Genomic DNA, 14,663 nt, shown 5'->3' on the forward strand with positions numbered 1-14,663 from the left:
GGCTTCGTCTTTTTCGTTGCAGCACCGCAGGCGGAACAAGCTCCGGCGAACTAGATGATGGGGAGAGCAGAGCTTCGACGGGAAGACAATGCAGAGAAAGGGAGAGAGCTATGCAAATGACATGCTTGTGTTGTGTGTTAAAAAACATATGCAATGCATGGAGTGACTGCCTATTTATAGGCCAAGTCCACCCGCAGGGGCATTGATGGAGTCAACAGCCATTATATGTGCCATAATGGCTTGAGTGTAACCGCCGGGATTATTGACTGGTGCACTAGCTAGTGGGAGCTGAAGAGACACGACGCACCTGAACATGCTACACGACAGGATACACCATGGACCGTCGGGGTCCATTGGGGACCTTTTGACTCCCGTTGTGAGTCGGGGTCCAGCGGGGACCTTTTGTCTCCCGTTGTGCGTCGGGGTTCAGCGGGAACCTTTTGTCTCCCGTCATGCGTCGGGGTCCAGCGGGACCATGACGTGGACCAGGACCCGTCGGGGATAGCGTGGAGTTTGGGGTGGTCTAAAAAGAACAAGCGAGGCTCGAACCACGCTCAACGACCAGCTTCAAAGAACAGCCCGAAGACCACATGCCAAGATCCAAGGCACCAGGCACCCGGCACCCGACACGGGTCATGGGACACGGTGCGCGGGTCGCGGGCGGGCGGCGGCGGCGCGCGCGTGTGCGCGCGTGTGGGCTCTCTCACCCGTCTTATTCCACGATAATTATTACACATAATAATTCATCTGATTAAATACTTCATCAAAGAAGTTTATCATCCCCGATGTGGGATATTTAACACCTAGTTAATTAATCCTTTAGTCTTTTCACATAGCTCATTTCTAGCTTTATTGTGACTAACTTTAATATATTATTTCTCACTCACCGGGAATCAAATTTGAGAAAATGAATATACTACGGTCATCTACTCGGAACGTAGATCGACGTTATTGCATTTAATTTCACAAAATTAAATGTCTTGGAACATTTATTATTAGTCAAAATCATTTAACCAAGCACGATTCCAACATCAAGTTTGTATCATACCTGCCATTTTTAAAATTGATGTTGAGTGTGTTTGTCAACATAAAACATTAAAATAAGTAGTAGGATGGTACATGGAGACAAAGTGGGTATGTGATAATGGTATTTCCCTTATCACGATGCCGGAGACGATAAACAAGATAAAAGAGAAGTCCCGGGAGGCGGAATCCCGTCGACAACTCAAGGTTTAAAGATACGGTAAATCAAAATAACTAATTAATAAAGATATGAGAATCTTCAATTGGATATGCACGTATCAGTATGGGATAAGTGTGTATGGCTATTGAGTGTGTAAGGAATAAGACTCTGAAGTGAAGAGAAGATGTTTTTGAAATTGTTGTGAATACTTTTTACTATCATATGCTGATTTTTATTTGAATGTTATGTTTTTATGATAAGAATTAAATGGAACGTATAAACTTGAAACTCAAATGACACAATATGTATGACTTATGTTATATCTTAAAACATTTTGTACTAAACTGAAACAGTGGTGAAACATTTTGTATGTATGGTGTAATTTTCCCAATTTTGTAACTATTTTCAAAGTTGTGATTTTCTTGGAAAATTTCATCTATTCGTGTAGGCTCCAATTTACCGATGTCATATGCATATGTTAAAAAGAGTGAACTACATAAATGGTAACCAGAAAATACCGCTCTCATCTTCTAAGTATCCAATGTTTTGAAAATTATATTTTGGGTCAAAAATTTTCCAAAAATGACAAATTTAGACACACTCTATCATTCTGCCCTTAGGCCACTAAGGGTGTAAATGTCATTCTATTTCTGATCTTTTGTCAGTTTGTTGTTAATGTCAAATAGGGGTGAGCGAAAAAACTGAAAACCGAATATCCGAATCGAACCAAATCGAAATTTTAAAATCCGGTTCGATTTTTTCAGTTTTTCGGTTCAGTTCGGTTCGGTTCTGGCGAAATAAAAAACCGAAAAACCGAATTATATTTTAAATATATATATATATATATATATATATATATATTAATTTAATACTCTATAATAGTATATTATAATATATATATATATATATATATATTAATATATTCTACATAATATGTATTATATATATATTCTATTAATTTTGTATTTCATATACATATATTTAAAATAAACTATTATATATATATTATTATTAATTTTGTTTTTTTTTTCGATTTTTCGGTTATTTCATAAAATTTTAGTTTTTTCAGTTTAGTTCGGTTTTTGATGTTCGATTTTCGGCTTTTCGGTTTTTCGGGTTCGGTTCGGTTTGAGTTTTGAACTAAATTTGGTTTTCAGTTTTGGTTCGGTTTAGGCAAAAAACCGAACCGAAATCCGAATGCTCACCCCTAATGTCAAACCCTTTTGCGGAATTATTTTTGGTACCATAGTATTTTTTAATTATTTTCGCTTGCCCCCATATAAACTTCGTAGTCGGTAGCGGAATAGGGATAAGTTGTATCGTGTATTTGGACAAATAATGATCCAATAAAATGCTAGCTTCTTGAAGAAGTTTAGAAACACATTTTAAATAGTGCACTACCATTATTTATTTTTTTAATAATTAAGTTATTAAATTTATATATTAATTAGCATTATATTTTGATGAAAATTGGAATTGTGCTAGAGAGTTAAGTTTGCCTTCGATTTATTTAGGTTAAAATAGAGATTTAATCATTTATTGCAATACTTTTTCTCCGAATTAATTTGCAAGTTAAACGACAACACAAATATATAACGTTTCAAAATTTTCATCCCATATTTACTCAATTAAAGTTTTTAGTTCTTATATTTTAATTCGCCTCTAATTACTTAAACAATTCTACTAAGTTTTTAGATTAAATTATGAAATAAGATGAAATTATATATTTTTAAAATTAACTTATAAAGTTTGTATAACTTCTTAATATAAAGAGTAGTGTAAATTGTCACATTGTTCAACAAACAAGAAGAATAAAATATTATCATTATTTTAAGTGATAATTTACTTTTTATACGTATATGTGGCGGAAAAAATATATAGTCAACTAAACGGAAAAATATATAGTCAACTAAAATGTGATTATTGGATAATACAAATTTTCTAACTTGACTTCTCAAAGAAGTTTTAAAAATTTTATGATTTAAATTATTTATATATATAATGTGGATATGTTTAATAGGGTTGTGAACAATTGCTAACTAATTAGCAATCCCAAATTGAGACCAATTCTTAGCCATTGGATTAGAAGATCTAATGGCTCAAATAATGCTAAGTGTATTATATTTTAAATTTAAATAATTAGTAAATAAACTTAAAGGGTATTAATGTCAATTCTTATATAAAGTAGTTAAAATTAACTTTTTTCTCTCTATTCAACATTATCTTAAAACTTTAAATTTACATAGCTCTCTCGATTTAAATTATTTTTTCGCAAAAAATATATCAAATTAACGGTAATTTTTTATGAGGATTCTAACGAGATCTCAATTGCATATGTTCTAACAACGTTTGTATGGTGAAATTTGATAATTTTTATTTTAGTTTTCGCCTATGTTGAAAATCAGAATTTTTATCAACAAATGCATTAAAAAATCTCAATATAATGCATATAAAATATCAATAAGACTGTGTTGATATATTCGTGTACTTGTGTTGAAATTCTCATGTCATCACGTTGACTTAAAAACCATGAAAAATATGTTATCATAACAGAATGACGATCTTACCCCTTTATTGATATTTTTCTACTATTTATTGAAATTCGTGAGATTTAATCTCATCTAAGGGTGTAGATTTAGTTTTAGTTTTGGATTATGATGGTATATGCAATATAAGAGGATCCATGTTTAATATTCCATATATATTTTTCAAATTAATTATTTTTAATTAAGCTATTAAATTTATATATTAATTTAGCTTTTATTTGGATTAATGACTTGCATAACACTGTCAATAAACATCTTTACTCATATATATTTTCTTTATTTGTATCTTATTCTAATTAACTCATACTCTTTGATCATTAGTCGCATATCTTTTTTTTGTCATTAATTTTATTGTTTTTACTCCACTTAAATTATAAATTAAAATTGTATAAATGTTTCTTTCATTAGGGAGTAGTAACTTCTTCATTTAGAGTAAGACAAGATAAGTATATTTCTTATTTTTTTAAATCTTCACAGTGTTTTGAATTCTTATTTTTAAAGGAAGAAGAAGATGGATTTTCTTGCCAGGAGAGGTCGAGATTAGTAACTTTGTTGCAGAAGATACAGAAACTAGATGAATAATTATCTCCCCGAGGAGAAAAGAATAGAAGAGATGAGTAGAAGATGATTAAGTTCAGGAAGCAAATAAATACTTATATAATTGAACCATACAGCATAATCCATATTAGGAGTAGAATTGAGCTCCAACATGGCGAAAAAATATTTAGATGTAGAGAAAGAAAAGAAAAAGAGAGGAGGGGGAAGAAGATGAAAGAAACGAAAATACTCTTTATAAAAAATTGTTATTGTATAAGTTAAAAATCAATCACTGCGAATTGATGACTTCAAAAAAAGTATGGCATATAATTTTTTAATTTACAAATTGCTCAAAAAAATATTGCTAGTATATTTTATGAATCGTACGAAATCAACACAAAATGAATTGAACTAAAACAACAAATTTAATCCGGAAACTAAAAGCAATTTAAATGGAAGAAAAAATAAATAAAAATTATAAAAATTCAATGGAACTTCGAAACCTGGCCAGAGCCATCAAGAAGAAAATCTGCCACCACCGCCACCGACGTCCACTTCCTACAATAACTAGGATACTTGCATTTGATACTTGCTTTAAAGCCGGTGGTCAACTCAACTCCCAACTTCACCGTTGACCCTTGGGCAATATTTCGCCGTGCATCATCCCACGATGGCCCACTAGGCACCATCGCCGCCGCCCGATATGCCCTCTTCTTCTCGCCTCGGGTGAATGTGGGGACGACGCTGTAGCTGAGGATGGAGAAACTTTGGCATGAGGCACAATACAAAGTAATATTGACATTGTCGTAACAGAGAGGAGGACTTATATTGTCTACACTTCTCTTGAATTTGAGGTCCATTACAATAGAGGTGTTAGGGTTCGAGGAGTTAATGGAATCTTCTCGAACATACAATTGTTGTATGTAGATATGCGGAGGCATTCAGAACAAGAATGAAAAGTACATAAAAATTCCCCACATAATTAACATAATCCAGCTTAAGAACATAGCCCATCTGTATTTCACCTCACCAGTCATCGCTAGACAAAGTTGGGCTCAAAATATATATGAATATACGAAGAAAATATGAGGAAAACTGAAATTGCTTTGTCTGATATCTCTCTTGTCGTTCTTTTTGCAGTCGTTTGGATTAGTCAAGCTGAATTGTCAAACTGATCCAGCTGGCCAGATGGATGTCTTCTATCTGCAAAATACCTGTGAGTGGATCCAATGGAGATTCAGACTGATCAACCTGACTTAGATCCGAATTGAGTGGGAACTCAAGAGCGCTTTCAAAACCTTAACCCACAATACTATTAACTAGTATAGGGAAGTAAGGATCGATCCCACAGAGAATGAGATGACTGCTGCCAAGCTTCACTACGGTGGGTTAAGTTGAGATTCTTGACTTGAGAGACTTAACTAACTAAACTGATCCACTTGCTAAACGGGATAAAATCTACTTGATCAGCTCATCATGCAATTTCCTGAAATGGATAAACCGAATAAACCAGACAACTATCAGTGTCCTGCAAAATGTACGATAAAGTAAAACTTCTCTAACAACTTCATCTTCTTCACAGAATCAACAGAAAATACATAGCATAAACAGATCTGAACAGTCACGAACAACAAATCTTATCCTAACAACTTGTAAATTTAAATCTGACCCTAAGAACTAAACTGCACTCACGTAAATAGGAAAATAATCCATTATCATGCAGAAATACCAACGCATCTATCAGATCTAAACATCCTAAAACACTTTATCCATAATATTCTTCGCAACTAGACAAAACCTGAATCGAAGACTAAGATCTACCCAAATCAAATCGCAACAAAACATTTGAGCTAAGATAAAGATTGAAAATAAGAAATCAAACACAGATCAAAGAATTCATGCATAATAACAGCGCATTGCAACGGGAATTGAGATCATAACACTAGAATTATTGTATCCAAAGGTCGAGAGTTTGCAACAAAACGTAAACTGAAAGTAGACAAAAGAAGCTGGAAATTATTTCATCGCTCCTTCTCGAAGCGGAATTACAGAACCAAAGCAAGTTAAGTAATAAAAACCAACACCCAAAACACCACTAAACTAAACTAGAACAGGAACCAAGTGTGTGTGTGCGAAAGAAATCATCAAAATGAAGTAACGAGTTTCCATTTCAGCCCTAGAAGAGAGCTGAATTCCTAAGATGCATACCATGGACCGCGTCCCCCCTCCACCTCGCGCTGGGATTTCTATATATAGAGAGGCGTAGGGCTCTGATCCCTAGGGTACCATCCTCTCGAATTGTCATTCTTGCCCTTGGTTTTTGGTGGGGTCCTAAGCTCAATCTTCTATGTGGAAAACTCCTGCTTGCTCCGTTTACTTCTGACTTGATCAACTCAACATCGCATGTTTTTAACTTCATTTCTTGATTCGTTCGTCCGCCAAACTGATCAGTTCAATCTTCTGAATATGACGGAATTTCACACACATGGCTCATATTTGCATGTTAGATTTACAAATTTGAGTGCAGTTTTATCACAGAAAATATGCATGAAACAAGCCTCATCAAACTGCTCACACTTAACCCATACTTGTCCTCAAGTATGAAAGAAAAGATAAAGAAAAGAGGCAAGTTTCAAGCATGGTTCTTATTCAAAAGCATCATGAAACAAAAGCAAACTTTGTAAAAGACCTAGAAAGGAAAACACATAAGTAACCTAAGCACATTGTCATGTAAAAGAAAGAATAGAACTGGTTTATGTTGTTTGACAATCATCCCCACAAGCTTAAGGTCAATCCAAACGTCTACAGCCTCAGATTCCATTCCCTCCTCTCTTCTACCTAATCATGCTTGTCCGTTTGTCAAGATAGCTCCTATCCTTCCGACTGTTGGATTCACTCAGCCACTCTTTCCTCACCAGAAATGTTAGGACCATTCACTCATTCATTTTGCCATACCATTGATGCTGCGAGAATCACCAACTTGGGACAGTTCCTTAAGGTCCTTGATCAGTTTGTAATGGGGCTAAAAAGGGTGTTATGTGAGGTAAGGTGGAAGTCCTAAGGGTTCTAAGTTCATAACAGATAATAAACTCAATTTATTTGTGAACATGTGAACTTAGAGAAAGAACCAGGACAACCTCCCTGTTTATTCTGACTATTTCCCAAAGGATGAACATATACATATATATATATATATATATATATATATATATAGGGGTGTGTTAAGGTCCTTTGCAGCTTTTTAGTCCAAGCTTCTTTTTAATCACAGCCATTGGATCCTTGAATTGGATGGTTGTGATGATCTGCATTATTACACTATAATGGTGCATTATTAGTCGGTGTGCATTATTCAACTGAAAATCTGCATTATTACACTATAATGGTGCATTATTAGTCGGTGTGCATTATTCAACTGAAAATCTGCATTATTAAATGACACGTGGCATCAATCTAACCGTCGAATGACAAAATCGTGGGGCTGAGATTAAAAAGAACAATAGAACAAAAGATACAAAAAGGAAATGAATACATCCCTATATATATATATATTTCTTTCTTAGCCATTCTAGCTTTATATATTCTTTATCTTTCTCTTTTTCAGGATCAGGTTTTATGATTCCTGCTCTTTTCTTTTTCTAAAGTTTCTCATTTTTTGTGGGTCAAGTTTGCATAGACCCTTCCCTTTTTGCTTAAAAGCTTATTCATTCTCTTTTTTTTCTTGGTACAAATTTTCCTCACATTTTATCTGATCGGCTAGCCTATTCCTTCTACCCCAAATTAGTGAGTTGCCTCTGCCCTATTCATTTTGTTCACATGTGGGTAAAACTTTGGTTTTTAAAAGAAAGGTTAAGTTTTTGGGCTTCGAGGTGCATTCTAGTGGTTGCCCTTACAATGAGGTTGGTCATGGTTCGAAAGAATTTAGGCTCAACTAGTTATTCCCTAATGCCTTTAGTCCTTATTACATTTTGTCATATTTCTCATAGCATCAATGGTAGCCACTCTATTAACCTAACAGTAGAAAGTGTTCTACTCTAGGCCTTTAACTCACATTGTAGAGGGCTTCACAGAAGATCTAGATGAAAGCATTTCTATCGTTCTCACTTCATCCAAATAGATTTTGGTTTATTAAATAAGGGAATCTCACAAATCAACATGTATCCTCTCTTCAATCACTCTTACTAAGGGAATATTGCCTTTATTTTCTTAAACCAGTTCATATCTAAAAACACAAAGACACTGACTAAACATGCATGCTTTGAAAACTGACTACACTGACTTTTCTCCCCTCCCACTTAATTTCAGTTTGCCCTCAAGCGAATTTGATGAAGTGGAAAACAAGGTAGTCAGTGTTTGAGCAAAGAAAACTCAAACTTCTCACACTTAGACTAAACATTGGGCTAAGTGGGAGAAGGTATCAAAAACATATATAGCATGCTGATCATACTTACAAACAAGACTTTTCACACTTAGACCGTGCAGCGGGCTAAGTGGGAAAAGGTAAACAAAACAAATACACAGAGATGAAGAACATGTATGAACAAACAAATTTCTCACACTTAGACCAAGCAATGGGCTAAGTGGGAGAAGATCAAACAAGGCATATATACAAGTGGATAAAAGCATGCTCAAAGAAAAATATAAAACTAAAACCGAAGGTAAGAATTACTTGGTTTGTCTTACTTTAGTTTTTCTTTTGGCTCCCCGGGGAACCAGACCACCAAGTCAGTTGCTTGGTGCGTGCCAGCTTGACTCTCATGGTAGGCTCCTCGACCTCGTCAGCGGTTGATTGGCTGGTGGTGGCAGCAGTATCCTTTCTTTTACGCAAAACTAGGACATGGGTGGGGTCTGGGGTGGAATCTGGTTTGGTTTCTTTCGGTAGGTTCTCCTTTGAAACAGAGGCGGACAGGAGCTGCTGGGCAATCCGAGAATTCATTTCAGGTAAAGCAGTCATCTTTTCCATAAGGGATAGGGCCTTATTCATGTTCTCAGATTGGAGCTCAAAAAGCTCCTTCTGTGCTTCATGGGTTTCGTCAAATTTGCGAAACATGTGCTCCATCATCCTCTGTCACTTCTCCTCGTTGGCAGTCGATCTTGCCTCTATAGGGGTCAATTTCTCCTCAGCCTCTTTCTTGACCTTAGTGGTCGTATTCTCGACTTTCGTCTCCTGATCCAACTCGATCAGCCCCTCCTCCACTTGATCCACTTCATAGAAATGAAGCGCGTCTGCCTCATCCCTTGTGACCAATCCTGAGTTTACGAAGAACCCAATATCAAACCAATCGGGGGCGTCACACATAGTGATGATCGGTCGACGTCTGGCTATTTTCATCGTGACATTTCTCTATCAGTCAACTCCCCTGCCTCGTCTTCTTCTGGGGTCAGCAACCCCATACACATATATCATTCTCTAAGCGTCATCAGCATTTCTTGGTTAAAGACTCTAAAGCAGATTAGGGGAGAATCAAGATCCGTCGTGTGTGTAAAATAAAAGGAAGTGAAAAATTCCCTTGCCAGGTCCACAGGGACCTCCACCAATGAGTGCTCCAAGAGCCACTCAAAACCTGCTGCCTTAATGTATGTGAGGAATTGTTCCTCAACTTCCAATCCTCTTAACGAAGGGAGGTGTATCCTCTTTCCAGACTTTGCCTCCTCCCGCTACGACCTCCTCCCGCTTCGTCCGCTTCGGCCAGCCAGCGGCAACACCCGCACTAAACTTTGTGGAATCCAGCAGCACCACATAGGCATCCCAGTATTTAAACGTGTCGAACTTACCGATCTCGGGGTACTGCTGCAGCAACAACCTCTTCATATCCTCCATGGTCTGGCCGCTAGTTAGAAAACGAGAGTTGTTCTCGTAGATTCTGTCAAATCGGTAGATCACCATCCTACTCGTTCCCATTGCTTCTGACACTGCTCACCATCATGACACTTCTCGTATGTCGGCTTGAAGGTCGTGTAGGCGTCTGCAATGTGAGCCCACATCCTGTCGATGTGCTGATTGCTCGACACAATGGGATCATCAACAAACTTGATTAGAGCCTTGGACAGAGCCAAGCACTCCTCCTCACTCTGGATAGTCCTCCGTTCCCCACCGGCCTCCTCCTCATCCCTTGCATCATCTGCGCCCCCCGCATGTGAACACTCCTCTGCCACCCTCTTGCCCTTGCCCTTGCCCCTGCCCTTCTTCTTCGACTTCCCTGCCGAAGCACCCCGACGCCCTGCCGCAGGTGGACTCTCAGTGGAAGGCTCCCTCATCGAAGATAGACCCAACTCCTCAAGTAAGAAAGTATCAAGGCCGGTGAACTGAGTCTCCGGTGGAGTACATGTCTGAGAACCACCTATCGTAAAATCCAGAGATGGCCGATAGACATTGTCCCCAGGCGATTGGGAGACCCCACTCTACTACCCCCCGCAGCGGAAGGCATGCCTTGCATCACCCCATTCCCCATTTGGGGCATCATCCCCGCCATTCCCGCCATTTTGGGCACCATCCCCCCGTCCCGACACCCATTTGGGGCATCATCGCGCCCATCATCCCGCCAGCCAACACCGTCATTGCGGCACTCATGCCCGCCATTTAGGGCTTCCCGGCCCAAGGGTAGTAGTACCGGGCATCATCCCCGCCATTTGGGGCATCATCACCGGCATATGGGGACCCCTGCCATCCCGACGACGTTCCCGCCCGTTCCAGACACATATCCCCTATTTCCAACGGGGAACGTCGTCGTCTGTGACTCGTTCGTGGAGGGAGAATCACTGTCGTACTCCATTTATCTTAAATAGAAATGAGAGTAAAGAGAGAGAAACTCATTAATACAAGTGGTGCAAATGAAATGAAGTGCAACGAGCCGTATATATAGAGTTTTGAAAAAAAAATCGAAAATTGGGATGTCCGCCAGGACGTTCGTCGACACCCGCCACAATAGCGGACGAGGGGAAGGACATCCCGATGGACGTCCGCGCATACCCACAGACGACTTCTTGTCCGTCACCCGCTCGTCTGCCCCAATCGAGGAAGTCCACACACACCCGCAAAAGAGAGGATGTCCACCGACTGACGAGCCGCTCACCGGTCGGATGTCCATCGGGACGTCCGCTATTGTGGATGCTCTAAGCTCAGCATATCAAATCTCATTGATATATTATGTGATAAATTATATCATATATACTCTTTCCGTCCTAGATAGTTAGTCCCATTTTTCCATTTTGGTATGTCCTACATAGTTTGTCACATTTCACTTTTTACCATTTTTTATAGTGGACCCCATATTCCACTAACTCATTGCTATTCACATTTTATTATAAAACTAATATATAAAAGTAGGACCCACATTCCACTAACTTTTTCAACTCACTTTTCATCACTCCCTCCGTCCCTGCCATAGCGAGACATTTCTATTTTGGCACAAGAATTTAGGTAGTGGTGTTTAGTGAATTAAATTATTAATAGTAATAATGCAAGGAAGAGAGTAAAATAAGAAAGAGAGAGAAAGAGAAAAAAGTAAGTAAAAAGATAAACTAAGATAGAGAAAGAGAAAATAAAGTAAGAGAGAGGCTAAAGAAGGAGAGATAAGAGGATAAAATAGGAAAGAGGAGTGAGTTGATTGTTGCCAAAAAAGGAAACGTCTCACTTAGGTTGGGACATACCAAAAATGAATACGTCTCACTTAGGCTGAGAGGCGCAACTTTTACGTATGGTTGTAGGGTTTATTGGAATTATTATTTGAGTTTTTATTGTTTTGGATTTTTGGAAAATTTATACTCCATTAATTTCCTTATTAACTTAATAGAGTCCTACATTTAAGTGTATATTATTGATAAGGCCTATTTCATGCATCGGTTTAGAGGGTAAAATGTAGGCTACTTGTGCAGGAATGCCGCTTGATCAAAGACAACAAGGCCAAACTGATCATGTTGGCGCAGAAGGCGAAAAAGGCCCAAAACAGTGTGAGTTGATCAAGGTGATGTCCAAGCAGTTAGCCGGGGACCACTACATTGCCGAAAAGGACACGTATAGCCGATGCGCTGGAAAGCGATCCTCAATCGGTTATCAAGGACCATTGCAAAACAGAAAGGGGACACGTATATGCTGACTCGACGGATAAGACGCGCAATTCCAACAAGGACTAATATTTTCTGCCAAAGTTGTTATGAAGAGTCTATAAATAGAGGACGCATCGCCATAAAAGAGGATCTTCGTTCCTTTTATCTTCTTTTTAGTTCCATTTTTTTAGTTTTCTTTCCTTTACATTTTAGGAGTTACATTCCAGTTTCATTTAAAGAGTTAGCAATGGTTAGCTAGAGAGTAAGAAGGAGTGCGACAGAAGGGAGCGCGATAGAGAAACTCGGATCTGTTAGGCGCAGTTTCAGTTTCCGACCGAAGGCCTTTTGGATTTATCGCTTTTTTACATTTCAGATCTAGTCACTTAGTTAAATTCCGTATTTGTTACGTAGTTGAAAATCGTTCTTATTTTGTATTCTGCAATTTCCAAGTTCTGAATACTGTTTAGAATCAAAATTGTTTGTTTTCGGAAATCTCGTCGACTGTCTAGCTCAGTTTCAGTTTTAAATTCTCAGATCCAATGTTTGAACTTGCATAATGTTGAATGGCAAAGTAATTCGTAGATTCGCAACATGCTTAAGTAGTTAAGTCATTTATTTCAGTTTGTCGCTTACCTGATCAGTTTATTGTTTCCAGCATGATAGTCACTTGATCAAGTAGATAGTTTACATTCTGCCTAGCTTAATCCAGTGGTTTAAAAAAAAACTTCCAACTTAAAGCGTGGCCGCAGCCAAAACCTTGTTCACTAAACACACATTCAACGCACCAGCTTCTCTGTGGGATCGACCCCGTACTTGCCGCTTACAGGTTGCATGTTAGGGAGTTATAAATAGTTTTGAAAGAGAGATGGGAGCCTTGATCAAGTTGCAACGACAATTGTAAACTGATCCACCCGATCGGTTATATTTTTTATATTACTTGATCGACTACACGCAAATAAAAAAACTCTGCCTTTCCAATTATTATGGTTATATTATTGTGTATTAAAAGTTAGGTTTTAATTAGGATTATTGAACTTAGTATAATACGTCATAGATATTTTTCAAATTAATTTTTCTATAATTAAGTTATTAAATTATATATTAATTAGCCTTATATTTGGGTTAAAATTAGAATTGTGCTAGCGAGTTTAGTCTGTCTTCCATTTATTAAGGTTAAAATTGAAATTATTCCTATTGCAATACTTTTTCTCCGTATTAATTCATAAGTCGAACGACAACACAAATATGTAATGTTTACAATTTTCATCATATATTTACTTATTTAAAGTTTTTAATTCTTATATTTAATTAGTCTTTAAATAATTAAATAATACTACTAAGTTTATAGATTAAATTATGGAATAAGATAAAATTAAATCTAAATTATAAAGTTTTTATAACTTCTTAATATAAAGAGTAGTGTAAATTGTCACATTATTCAAAACAAACAAGATGCATAAAATATTATCGTTATTTTAAGTGATGATTTACTTTTTATTCATATATTAATGTGAATATATTTAATATTCCATACATATTTTTGAAATTAATTTTTTTTAATCTGTCACCATCTTCTTTTCGTCATTAATTGAGTAAAGGTAAAAATTGATCCTAAATATATAGCTAGAATACGATTTGGTCCAAAACATTCACTTTTTGAAAATCGGGTCCTAAATATTTAAAATCGTTTTCGAAGTGGTCCTAATTTGATAGAATAGTTAATTTTTGACGGTTAGCACCCAATCAACGATTTTTTAACTTAATTAGTATAATGACGCATAATAATTTAATAATATAAAATAAAATTAAAAAATTCAAAATAGAAGCCTCTGCTCGAGAAATCTACGCCGCCGCCTATCTCGGCCCCCCAATCAACCCCAGCACCAGCCGCCTCAAGATCAACAAGTCCCGAATAGGAGAAACACATGAATATCACTATGTAACGTGGCGAGAAGATCACGAGACACCGACTACTTCCAAGGCCAGAAATTCAAATGGGTCTGGATTTGGAGAAAAGTCAAAACCTCCCGAAATTCCATCTCCTCAACTCGCCAAAATCAACCACAAACATCTCTACACGTAAGGCAGCACTAGGGCAGAAATTTAAAGGGGGGAGAAAGAGATTGAATTGTATAAATGTTTTGGACCAAATTCGTATTTTGGCTATATGTTTAGGACCAATTTTGACCTTTACTCTTAATTTTATTGTTTTTACTCCACTTAGATCATAAATTAAAATTGTAAAAATGTTTCATTCATTAGGGAGTAGTAATTTTTTTCATTTAGAGTGAGACAAGATAAGTACATTTACCAATTGTTCATTAAAACACGTGTCTAACCAAAGTGCATATTTT

Source organism: Salvia splendens, chromosome 8, assembly GCF_004379255.2.
Source record: "Salvia splendens isolate huo1 chromosome 8, SspV2, whole genome shotgun sequence".
NCBI lineage: Eukaryota > Viridiplantae > Streptophyta > Magnoliopsida > Lamiales > Lamiaceae > Salvia > Salvia splendens.